We start from the raw sequence: 13,919 nt of genomic DNA on the forward strand, positions 1-13,919 counted from the left end.
ATGTGGAATATTCAGAAAAACGAGGTACATATGGGTGGAGAATTTAATAATCAATAACGACCCGCCGTGACACATCAAAGTGCCTGCCGAATGGATTGACGCGACGTGTCAACGTCAATGCATAACGTATGCGCATCGATCCCGCAAGATCGATACGGTCTCCGTTCCAGTTTCCTCGAGATTAAATCGAACCAATCGCGTCCCCAGGAATATTAATATCGCGACCTCTTTCCGCCGGCTTTTTTGCCGGCTTAAGGATCACTTCGCCATAAATTGAACAATTGCGCGAATTCCGATAGTTTCCTCTACATTTATCGATGATGTATAGTCCGCGAAGGACTTACGAGAATCGGATCTTCCGACAGACGTTATGCATTCGCCATAAATGTAATAAGGGTACATGGCGATGTAATGAAGGTATAGATATTCCCTAGAAAATTGTTTTCTTCACGGATGGGAAGAAGCACGTGACTTTGTTATATGTTTGAATCATCATTACGAAGGTACGGTGCAGGAAGAGAACATTTCCAGATGATTACGTACTAAATTCTCCAGCGATATAGAAAAGAACGCGAGAATTATGATGCGGTAAAAAAATTGTATTAAAATAAAAAAAGGATATAACATTGCAGACCTAACTTTTAATGGTATCTTTCGGATTAATTTCTGCAGTATTCAAATAGAGGCGAGGTAGTTGACATAGTTGACATTACTTTTGCAGAACGATGAACAATGCAAAATGCTCATGTACGGTTTTACACGGGATTTACACGAGGGATCGCGCGCGTCGAAAGGAGAATACGGTAGCGCTTAGCTGTTTGAAACTCGCTAATCTTGTTACGCTAGCGCGCACCGGTGCGCCGAAACGCCATTTCTGAAGATTGCAATTCAATACGGCGCTCTCGTCCTGCCGGCATTCGTGCAGTTATCGTTACCGTGACTCACGATATCGTCGAGCCTCCACGTTACCCAACATCCTAGGCTTCCCGTAATCATCTGAAACTCTAGCGTCGTATAAAGAAACGGGACCGTTAATCTACTTCTTTATCGTCCGCTTCGGCTTTATCGGCCAATCCGGTATTCGTTATGCGAATTAAAGCGCTCAAGGCCGTTGCGATACGAAACTGCCGTTGAATAGTACTTGGTGTTACGACGAGTAAATCGACTCGAATTTGAAAGCACTTAATGTGCAAGATCGGTAAGTTGCGGCGAATAATAGAGCTCTCTCTTTCTCTTTCGAAATATTTGCTGCGAAAAAATAAACTCCAATCGAAGCTGTCGTTTGAGCGCGATGTTGAACAAACGACGATGTTGTGGCAAACGACGCTAGCGAGGAAAGTATCCGCGCAACCGGGACATTGCGCGATTAAATCGTTTTCTTCTCCTCTCTCTGAGTGATGCCCGACGATTTTATCAGTTCACGACGCGAACAACATTCCGCATTGAAACACATGTATGGTAATGTACGAAAATGATCGATAATTTAAAACGCTACTCCGGAGGTCAGCGGCAGTATCGCAACTTGACCCAAGGAGGTCAAGTACGATCATTGCCTCGTCCATTACTCCTTCGAGCGCTCGGAGATTATCCTTAGATATGGACAAGTTGATCGCGCTGCGAGCGAGAACGTACTCTCGCGCTCGAGCGGCATTAATTATGCACGCGAGTTGAGCGCGCGGCTACACAGCGAATCAGCCGCCGTTACAGACACCCGAACGCTAATCACTGGAATAATCTCGTATTTATATCCGGATTAAGCATACACAATCGCGGGGATCTCGCGTGCGATCGATCGAACCACGTCTACTCGTCGTTTCAATCAGCACGATGGCTCCTAATCGATAAGAATACTCAATTAAATAACCGACAAATAACACGACCACTTGATTGTACTCGAGCGACATTCGATATCCGAGAATTAATTTCAGATATGTTTACTTCATGCTTCCACAAGCGAATTCCCATTTTAACGGATATTTTTAACGTAACCTAGCGTGACGCTTGTTTGGTAGAACGCTATTTACCTAGTTTCGAGATCTACACGATTAGGCAAGACCATGTTAAACGGCAATTATGCAACTGCAAGAATGTTAGCTTTGATCTCTTTGTCGCAATACCATCGTAACGAGCTTGCTGCGAGATAGAGAGGGAGACGATCACAATTTCTCACGAGATAAGCCGACATCTCTTTTATCGTCGCGTTATGAAGAACATATATCGAAGAGACCGGACTGACCTTTCGTAAACTGTACCCACCAATCTCCTATTTACGATGGCGTACAGAGTGGTATTTAAGCCAAAAGCAATTATGTGTTTAAAACTGCACGAGATCGCCGCGCCAAGGATGCAGCGGCGGCGGGTATATGCAGTGGGGTTTTGGGTGGTCGCGTTTCACCTCCTCCGTGAGCTCTCGGCCGTAAGAACGGGAAGCAGACGGCACGAACACCATTCATAAGTTACGGTCGATTAAATCGTCTCCAGCAATTAGAAAAAGTGCACGAGTTTCCGGCGCGATACGAAATTCCACGACGTAACGCCGCGGCACGGAAGCCCCCTAACGCGTCTCGGCGGTTCACCGGGTATAGTGAACCGGCCGGAATCGATTCGTATCCACTGAATTAATTACGCGCCCATTTTCTACCTGGTATTGAAACCCCCGCGCCCGTCGCCATACCATTTCCACGCTCATCGATCCGCGGAATCGAGTGCGCGTAGAAATAAGAAAAGAGAAAGAGATAAAGGCGACGTCCTTTCTTTCGGTCTGAAAGATTACGAAAACCTGAATAGTACGTGTGACGTGCACATTGAATGATCGGATCGACGATCATCGCCAAATTTGAGAATCCTCCCGTGCGGAATATTGATGCGCGCTTAATTCGCAATTACGCTTAAATGATTATGAGCGTTATTGTGGAAGAAAGCGCCCGGCGTGACATCGCCGGCTCGGGGATTTGTTATAATATTAAAAGAAGCGTAATGATTAATGGAAGAGCCCGATGGGGCATAACATGCTGCTAAGCCACGTGGAGGTAAGTTTACAAGCCAACTATCGGAAAACACTATGCATCATTAACGAGACTCGGCACTGTTCTTTGTAAATCTTGGAGCAACTTCTCGTGCACTGCGTTTAAAAATTTCAGACACAGCTACGAGTTCTATTCGAACGGGCAAGTATCGTCGTGGTCCGTTTTCAAGAGCGTTTTCAGGAGCGCTGACGATAATATCTTCCGTTAACGATGCTTATAACAAAAGATTTGTCAAAAATGTATATTTTATGCATGAACTATATATTGTCAGAGAAAAACAACACACGCGACGCGGCGAGATGCAATTCCGTCCCTGTTGGCACAACTACCCCGTCATTATCGATTCTCGCGTATTATGATCTCTGCATTCGGAGCGTTAACACGGGGTCGCGCACATTATATACGAGCCGTTGTCAAAACAGATCTGGCGACAACGTTTCGAAAATAATTGAGACAATTTCGCACGGGCCAAAGATCTGGAGCACCGCCAGCAGGAGCGAGTGTCAGACGTTCGTCTCCGCGATGACACTAACAATCTCATCATCGCGCTTCGACTCGTCACGACGTTTCGGAAGAAATACTCCGAAGCAACACGATCTCACCGGCGCGCATTGCTCGCCGTCCAAGTTATTTACGGATTCGCGTGTGCGCGGCGTACGTTGCATCGCACGTCGAAAATGCGGTAATATCGCGCGGCCGAGCGCGCACCCGCGAATTACTCGAGCTCGCTATTTCGTCCTCGTTCCTTCATGGTAACGGACCTAGCTCACCCAGTTATATAATAGTAATTCCATTAAATCGCGCGAGCCATTACCCCAACGCATTATTGAACTGCGATAATTATACCGCGCTCGCTCCCGTATAAATAACGCGATGTGTACCATCCACGTGGTCAAACAAGCTTCGCATATCGAGGAATTATAAGGCACGATGCATTATAATAATGAGAAGAAAACGCGTTCACTTCGCTCGTTACACGTGCCGCACGGTTTTTCGCTCGTTAGCGTTTAATCGCGCGAATTCGTAATGCGGGACCGTTAATTCGATATCGCAAAGTTATTAAGATACGATCGACAGTTTTGTCAATGATGTAGCGCGTTATCGATATAACGTTGGAAATAAATCCGCGGCGAAAGAGCTTTCTCCTTATACCGGCGGAGATATTCTTGTTTATGCAGATGAATAATTAACGCCTGAATATAAAAAGCGCATTTCAGCGGCAACGTCGCGTCGCTGGGTGAGTTCGCGGGCAGAGGGATCTTTGAGAAATAAAGAGATAAAAATAATTAGAGTAATTGCCGGGCGGGTGGGTGTATACACAAGCGGCGTGGAGAGATGAAAACACGAGATGGCCGGCGGAATCATATTTTCGTGGCATAGGTAGCAACCGCGGTAATTAGAGCGCCCGGCTTCAAATAAGATTACGTAGTTCCGAGGGAACGTTATCGGCCGGTCGTTGCTTTAAACTTCCAGCGCGGCGGATATAAGCGGCCAGTGCCAAGCGCCATAATTATTAAATGCATATGCAACTGATCTTCAGAACAACGAGATTTGCGAAATCAAGCGCCGAGATATGTGTAGTGTTGTGTTTGTGCCGAGCGAAATGAGATAGTGAAGCCGTGTGCGCCGCGGCAAAAGAAAATAGACTTCTAATTCGAATGTTTAATCAACGAAACGTATGCGTTTGTGACCCTAACGAGATTTCGCATTTCGCGAGGCACGCGTTGCATATTTCGAGTTTATCGCGCGCGGATATCTCCGAGAATATTTATGCGGAATCATTCATACACGTGTGTACTTATTGTAGGGGAATGCAGCTGTGCAGAATAAATATGTGTGTGTGTGTGTGTGTATGTGTGCGTGTGTATGTGTGCACGAATAAATTCTACAATCCCCAAACAATTTTCTATGTGATATCGCGTTTAATCGTTATATTCCCTCATCGGCGCGTAAAGATACACTCAGTTTTCGGATTATCGGGAAAAGATTATGGGAGGTATAATATCGGCGGTAGCACGAATGTCAATTCTGGGACAGTCCCCCAAGCGTAGTTAATCGTACGTACTTTATGAAGGCAACTATGCGCCTCTAATCTGCACAAATACACTTAGGAGATAGCCGTAAATATGGTAGGAGCCAACCATAAACTCTGACCATGGGATTACGGATTCATGGGCTCATGGGTTTACGGCTTCACTTAACTCTCCCTCAGCGGTGGAGCGTGAGGCTTTATAGTTACTTCAGATTTATAGTGTGTATTCGTCCTAAGTCTCAGTAGTTAGTAGAAATGCGGTGTTCTAATGTGTCCTTCCGGCGATGAAATACACCGTTGATGCGCGGTCTCGGGAATAAATACGAATACGAGGGAGATTGTTATTCTCATGGACTGAACCTCGGGATTTCTTATCTGAATGTATGTTTCCTTATGGTACCGTTAACGTTTATCGTACACGTCTTCGTTGCCTCATCTTCGCTATTAATCGTACTAATTTCGCGTTTATGATGATCCGATCGATCCGTTTCGTCTTTATCGTGACTTTCCGAGTGGAAATTTTGGTTCTACATTAATCTTGTAAATTCCGTCAAGCTTGAAGGATTAATGTGGAATCTCGAGATATAACATTGTACAAACGAGTATTTATTTTCTCCATGTCTTTATGTTCTTAAAGAAAGACTCGCTTCAGAATTATTTAATATTCAATTCTTTCATTTAATATCAAATTTAAACAATTTAATTCTCCCGCGAATTTAATTTTTATTTTTAATTTCAGTCAACAATGTGTATTAAAAGTATAATAAATTTATAATAAAATAATAAATTCTCTTATAATATAACTCATATAATTACAAATAGAAAATATGAGATAAAAGCAAATATTGAATAATTTAATAAAGATTAAATAAAATCAAGGTAAAAGAAGCAACAAATATTTATTTCCATAATTGATTTCTCTTTTTTCTCTGGCGTTAGAAGTCTCGATTCGAAGCTCTTAAGCAAGGACAAAAGTAGCAATTATATGTTCAATAATGCTGTATGTTTATCAATGAAGATTTAAATTTAAATTCCATGCAATAATAAGGTTAAATAAATAGAAGCCATTGTCTGGTGTAAATAAACTCGCGGCTCAAGGAGCATTATTAAACGTAAAAATCAGCACTTGTGAGATTTATTACATTCAAAAGACCGACATTCATAATTGTAAATTATCTACGATATTTTATCGACAACAAAATTAATTACACATTCGCAATTATGGACCGTTATACGGTTGTTTGGATTAATGTTTCTTGTTGTATGAAACAATGTAACAAATGCGGGTACAGATTAATGAATAATCGGAGATTCATGAAGCTATAATTATTTGTCAAATATTGACCATCTGTTAATGGCCTAAATCTCGATCTCTTTATTCTCGTCAAGTGCCAGTTAAAAATGGAGAAATCTCATGTTTAATAAATGATTTGACATACCTTAGAAATACACGACGTATCGCTACTCGCTTCCTAATATTCTGTGTTCTTCGTCCTGGTTTCTCGACCCAGCATCCTGACTGCTCTGTCGTGACACTGACACTCGCGTTGATACGATTCGATCGAAGATACACATGTTAAATAACGCGATGCCGACAAGAATCTAATTAAATATTTCAAGGATCTGATTAAATATTGCCGACGAAATATTTTAATCACGCGATGTGAGAGTAATAATATATCGATACACTTGTATCCGATATGTGTGTCGCTCGGCGTCTAGAAGCACTCAGGAAAGCTGCGCGCAAGTCGTTACGCGACGCACGCGAGGTAAGTTTGGCTGGCTTGAAGATACGCAATTTATTTTGAAAGCGTCAATTGTCCCGATCACACACATGCCCTCGACCGCTTAGTGGTGGGGGGAAGAGGGGGGGGGGGCGACGCTACGCGATTCGCGTGAGATGAGTAGCATTTTTTGCTTGTAAATATCGCGCATCGCATACTTTTTCACAACTGTGTGTTATATTCACACAAAATATTTCGTCGACTCTTGAAATATCCAATCGGACTCTCATCGACGTCGCGTTAATTGACACATGTTTCTCCGATCAAACCATATCTGCACGAATGTCAACGTCATGAACTACCATCCGGAATGTTACGACGGAACAGCTAGGAGCAGGATGCTGGATCGGGAAACTAGGACGGAGGATGCAGGATACTGGGACGCGGGCAGCGATACATCACACGCGCTCCCAAATGTACAGATATAAATTTCACATACATGTTTCCAACGCCAATAAAAAAAAATTTATGAAGAAACAAAATTTATTGTTTTACATATCTATTATTTATATTTTTCTATTAATCTTTATCAAAGTAATATTTGCTTATCGTACACATTCTATCTGCATTCTATCGTTGCTTATCAAAATTAAGAATAAAATTGTAATGCAAGCAAAATATTAAAATAATTAAATATTAAATAACCATCTTCTCTCTCTTTTCTTTAGAATAATTCAACACGGAGAAAATACTGTGCTTTCAGCAATAATTTTTAGCAATTTCGTGATTTGAGTTAGCTGATTTTCGTCGTATATATCTTTCTTGATCCCCAAGAGACCCAAAAAGTCAATCAAATAAGAAAAGTCGAGTTAACGCACGTAAAACCAATTCTCGAGCTTGTTATTTTTTTCAGTTTAACTTATGCACACGCGCGGTGTCACTTCAGCTATGTTACGTGACGAAGACTTAAGGCTACGACGGTCGTTTCTTATTAACGCGCGCGCCCGAGAAGACGCCTTCTCTCTACCTATTCACTTCCATTTACATTTGCAGCTACAAAGAAAGCTACTCCGGGACGAATAAAACGCGGCCGTACTCGGCTATCGTACAGTTTACTGCTCCCGGTTTTAGGTAGGCAATAAACGCAGAGTGCTCTTTTTTTCGCGAACTCCTCGCCGCGCCCTTTCGTGTCGTGTGCTCGGCGCCGTCGCTGATGGAAACTCCGTTACATCCGATAAATCCGAGCCGCGCGACGTATGACGCGGAATTATGTGCAAACTCGCCCGGCATCGAGATCGCCTGTCACAACTAATAACGAGAAACGACGTGTATTTGGGCCATAAATGTCGATCGATCGGTTTACCGACGTGCTCTGCCGTATCTAGTATCTATCCGACACCGGTGCAACGTACGTCTGCGCACCCTATTCCCCCGTGCCGTCATCGTCGACCGATTTCCATTGCCGTCGATGAAAAAAAGATAGCGGTCGCGTGTCATTACAAACGTGAAATCTGGCGCAGGGTGGATAATAACGCGGTGCTTTATAGCCGTCGGCGACGCATCGATCAAAGCATCTGCGATGCCGTTTGTGATGCCGCCGTCGCGCGAATAAACTAACCAGGACGACTCGCGACCGACTGTACACTCCCGAGTGAGTTCGAGGACGGCTGGTGTATTTTCCTTTGAACTTTCGTCGCACCAGCTTTTCTATCGTCGACCGTGGGAGGCACGAAACTGCCCTCAACCTCCGGGGCAAGTTTCAACCGACTTGGCGTCAACATTGAGATCAGTAGGCAAAAGGTAATAAACGTAATATATTCGACCCATAAACGACGAGTTAACCGTAAGTCAGACTGTAAGTCCGTCTGGCATCTATTCCAACGAGGCTTACGTGGCCTAAGCCCAGTTGTATCATACGGAGTTCAAGGGCGCATTTGCATTTCCTTGGAACTCCCATCGCCGGCTCGGTTGCCACCGCGAATCAATTTCAAAGCCGTCACTTTGAGACGCTGGTCAAAGTTATCGATCGCACGGCGACTCGATGGAAACGGGAAGGAGGGAAGGCAAATATGAGGCAGAGAGACAAAGAGAGAGAGAGGGGGAGAAAAGAGGCAGAGAGACGCGTGTATACGTAGGAGGAGAGAAAGAAGGAAAGAAGACGATGCCCAGGATTGCTCATATAACCGCCATGCTTTTAGGGAAGCAATAGTGCCCGTCAAGGGATTTGTAGCGAGTGATCGGCGCGGAATAGTAACATATAACGAACACATCAAACAAGCACGGCACCGGCAAGACTGAAATTTATTGATCCGTACGCACCGTTACGTTATGTCGAGCTAATATTGGCAACCTTACGGCGACAGCTAGATCTCAGGAGTTTTGAAACGACGGGACTAACGAGATTGCACCGGCAGGAATAATTTCGCGCCGAGGCGAAGGTACCCTCCATACGTCACGAGTCGGAAAAGTTCATCGGAAAGCGAGGGAAATCTCGCGAGTACGAAAACTGCTGCTGTTAGCTAAGGAATTAATGTTTTAGGTGTTAGACGACACCACGATCTTTATTCATTGAGCAACTTTTTCACAGTTGTTCCCGCTGGCACAAATTCTAATTTCACTTTACGAAACGTCGCGTTGCATGACGTAACGTGAAAATTTTAAGGTTTCAATAAATATTTTTGTAAGTTTGAGAAAGAAACGTATAGCGTCGTGTAATAAGATTTATACGTCAAGAACGAAGTAGAACTCTCCACGATAAAAGCGACGACACTCACATGTTGCGAACTCTTGCCCCCTCCCCTCCCTTGTAAACTAAGACTGATTAGATAACACCACGACATTTGCATGCGGACAGTGCGAACTATGCGAAATATTACGTATTTGTTAGTATCGTGTAAACTACGCTCTGTACGACGTGCAATATTATAAATATTTGCAGGAATATATTGAAGGCCTTTAGAGATGCTTTTTCATGGCATCATTTTATGTTGCTTGCAACATTTAGCGATATACACTTCTCTCTACACGCAAAAAATATTGTAGTAAAAATTACATCAAGGTTTTTGTCATCTTGTACAGGATTATACAGGATTATACAGAATTATGGTCGAAATTACTACATATTTGTTTGAAAATGCTCTCATTCGACCTTTTCTTACAGAATTGTTGCAGTTGCTTGAATGTTTTTTATCGTATATCAGATAGATCGTTAAATTGCATTATAATCCAGCTTTACAAGAAACTTTAGTTTTGTAAAAAGAAATATAATTTTATGTTCGTTACAATTCTTTCATGTACATCGAACATCATTAGCGTGTATATGAAAATATAAACTGTAAAGATAATAAAATAATGAAGTTAAATTTCGACAAATCTAATGCGTTTTAAACTGAAGAAAGCGATTTTTCTTGCTCCGAAAATATTTCACACGATGCAACCGTCTTCTATTCCTTCATCTTACGCAAATAATCAATGAGCGATTTCTGTCATAATGATTTCTGACATTCGCACTACCGGGTGTGTATTTTTATCTCTCATTACGAGTTTGCAATCGAAAATGGTCGGCGAGATCACCGACTGCAATCATTTCCCGATTAAACCGTTCGTATTGTAAAATTTCTTATCAGGCACTCACCGATATGCGACTGCAGACTGACGAGACGGAAGTCGAGGACACCCATGAGCTCAGCCGTATATTGTAACACCCGCTCCAAGGATCCGGTTTGCTTTTCATAAAGCCGACGTCGGAGCACGACGCATTCGTTAATTGCCAGCAACAGGTGATGTCGGCCGTATCCACGCTGACACTTTAGTCGGTCACACACAGAATATCGGGGTGCACACACGCGACACACACCCGCCGTACACGCACATATGCACACACGCGCGCGCGCGCGCGCGCACCGAGAGCGCGTTAACTCCGTTAAAAACAACGCGGATTACGAGCGACGCTTCGAAACGCACATTGAATGATTTCCGCGCCGAGTTGAAACCGTGCGAAATCACCCGCGCAGAGCGTCAGCGAGATCAACGCGAACTAAGTGCCGAATTCGGAGCAAATGTCGTCAAGCTGACGCGACACTAACGGCATCGTCGTCGCGATCGATTACACGATCATCGTGACTAGGTCCTTAACAGCACGCGCGTCGCGATCGACCTTATCAGCTGTTTCTCCTTTTATGACACTCTTGGCAGCATTCACAGCGGGCTTCGTTCCGCTTGCAACAGAAACGGACACGTGCCACTGTTAAAGACGTTGCAAGACGACGATACGGCTCTTTTTCTCCGCGTGTCGAAACACACGCGCGCTCGCCCACGTGGCGTGCAGCTACGTGCACAATGGCGCGCTTTTATTATTCTGCGACGCGATGTGACATCGGGGGATAGGTCACGCGAAATCCACGGGGAGAAACGGACGACAGTGGCAAACCAACGAACAGGACGAACGTGGACGAACGAATGAGACACTTCAGAAACGGACAGGGCGAACGTAGACGACTGTTTTGTAATGTCTGCTACGCGCACGGCGAGTTTCGCGACGCTATCACGCCACAGCCGCATACACGCCTCTGCCTCTTCGCGTGTGATACGGCTCCCCATTCGCCCCTTCCTCCACTTCCCTCTTCGCGTACTCCCTCACTCCCTGCGTCATGGTCCCGCGATACATCCGATACGTCCGTCGTCTCCCTCCTTCCTCGGGCTGCTCCGTTATGCGAATGCCCGCCGGAGGAAGGAGGAACACTTCCATGTTTCTGCCTTAACGTCGTTATCGGTCACTCGGTATTAATGATGGGAGCACCGTGTGAACGGAAAAGAAACAACTAGCGAAAAGTGTAGAAAGAAGGAGAGAGAAGCGAGAAATCGTAGACTCGATACACTCGTTCGAGACGTTATTATCGTCGCCGTGCTCAACGATATATGGCTCGTTCCGCGCTCGGACTGTGCTTCGCCAGTGATTGGTTTGGCGAGGTAATGCTGTTAGTACGTTTCAACCGAGATGTATAACGATTATGTGTACAGGCAATTGCGAGGATAATGGTCTCTCTCTCTCCCCCCCCCCTCTCTCTCTCTCTCTCTCGTGTTGCATATCTGGCTGTTATTACTGAAACTGTTTCATAATCCACGTCACTTGTACATTTCCACTTTGCACAACATATCCAATTTGGACTAACTGTGCATAATCTGACGAAAAGCGCGTAACAACGGATCGAAATTAATGGCGGTGTGAATATTCTAATCTCACGGTGCAATGACGCGTTACTTGTATTAACAATGGCCAGGGCGCGTAGCGCGGCCCGCTGGAAGCGGGCTACTTTATACGTTTAATTTCGCGCGAAACGAACAATATCCCGTAATTGCTTCGAGAATGCATCGCGCGCGAACGTATTGACAATTCCATCCAGTCCAACCCAGCCAACCAGCCAGCCAGCCCATTACTCGCTTCCTTTGCGGAAGCCGCAAATGTGCCCGAAGGATTCGGAGTATTCAAATTAATCTATCGACAGTAGCTGAAGCAGAGAGGCGGACTGCACGTCATGAGCGCAGCTTAACGTTAGCGCACTCGTGAAACATAGCGAGATAGCGAGAGCAATGTTTCTTGCATCAGGGGGCTGTATTGAGAGGGCTAGGGCGAAGAGGGAGAGGGAGGTTTTAATTTAAGGTCGTGCATCTCCGGCGAAGAGAGTGCTTTGCCGGCTGAGCTCTTTTTATCCGGAATAAATTAACCCGTCAAATAAATAACCTTATCCTGCCGAGCGCTGCCGACTGGCTAGTCCTGCCGCCTAATTGGTATTATCCTCCCGCGTTACATTGTCTCGTGCTATTAACGGGACCACTTTTATCTGCTCGAGCGACCACCCCTCCGTCTTGTACGAACAACTTGGCGAGATTCGTTACCGGCGGACCGCCGGTTGCGGTTACTTTACTAAGGGTAATTAAAATTATTGTTACTTTTTATTCATACGAATACCCGAGGTGAGCGACAAACTTCTTGCCTTTTTTGTTTTCTTTTTTGTGCAATGTCGTAAACCTTAAGCTCTTTCTCGAGATGGTGCACAAAGACAAACAGAAGTCTATAAAGGACGCATCTACTACGAGCGCATGTTATTACTGAAGCAGACCGTTCAACTTATTTTTCCAGAGTCGCGCTATTTTCTACAATGTGGTTTCATGTGTACACGCGTTCGATAGAGAAGTGATGTTTGTGTGAGAGCCTTCAACTTTTAAATTCGTTCAACACTTTGAAACGTCAATCATACCGTGAGATTTACTCCAAGAGAATCAGAGGAATGTATTCCCGAAAATTTATTTCGTTTACTGCGTTATAATTGTGACGCTGAGACTTTAGAGGCGGCGTTGAAATTTTTCTGTACGCTTCTTGGGTCACCAATGAGGACAGTTTCTATTAATTTTAATTTCCGCATCTCTCGGAGGAACTAAATTCAAATACCGCTAGCGGGCTAAGTTTTCCCAGAGGTACTTCGTTAGAGATAAGGAGCTTCCTTGCAAACAAGTTTTTGCCATTCGCTGCAATGAATTTTTCTTAAGTTTATGTGAACGCCGTAGGGAAGAATAATATTTGCCGACGGAACTTCCCGCTAATTACGGTAAAAGTGTCGTTCGTTTGATACCGGGATATTTACAATGATTACAGTAAGAAGGAGGTTACTACCCCATTAGATGGTAATTACATAATTAAAAATGTCGTGGAAGCTTATCGTTGAAAGCAACGATTAAACATTCAGTCGTGCTATATATATATACAATATTTTTCTCGCTCTTTAATCATTTACGCGTTCTTTCTCAAAGATTGAATTTTTCATTTGAATCGTCGTTGAAGACTTTCCTTCTGTATTTTCTGCGTTCTAATAAAAAATATCAAAAGAAATTTGTTTTTATTTTCCTTTTCCAGAAACACGAAACACGATGAGACAACAACGTAGAATTGTGTTTCAGCTCGGTCCATATAACCGGCTTTTTTTGCAAGCGCGTGTGCCAATAGATCGTCAAATAAAAATCGATCGCGCATCTCCGACCGTTCCAACGGTGTTCTTTAAATAGCACAAGGTCGTAACGGAAACGGGAGTATTTGTGCCAAAATGTCCTCTCGCGGGCATAAAGCGTCTGACAACGTGCGGC

The 13,919-nt window shown here is 44.1% G+C and overlaps 1 protein-coding gene across 1 annotated transcript in view; it reads right to left on the reverse strand.

Annotated features, from left to right (window-relative positions):
- LOC116850500 (CUGBP Elav-like family member 2) overlaps window positions 1-11,339 on the reverse strand; it is a 561,960-nt gene extending 550,621 nt beyond the window's left edge. The window contains exon 1 of the mRNA XM_032828833.1: window positions 10,417-11,339. The gene's annotated coding sequence lies outside the window, so the exon portion shown is untranslated. The remainder of the gene's footprint in view (window positions 1-10,416) is intronic.
- Between the last annotated feature and the right edge of the window lie 2,580 nt (window positions 11,340-13,919).

This window comes from Odontomachus brunneus, unplaced genomic scaffold (assembly GCF_010583005.1).
Source record: "Odontomachus brunneus isolate Ranch 3 - 2012 unplaced genomic scaffold, Obru_v1 Obru_scaffold_147, whole genome shotgun sequence".
In the NCBI taxonomy this organism is placed as follows: Eukaryota; Metazoa; Arthropoda; class Insecta; order Hymenoptera; family Formicidae; genus Odontomachus; species Odontomachus brunneus.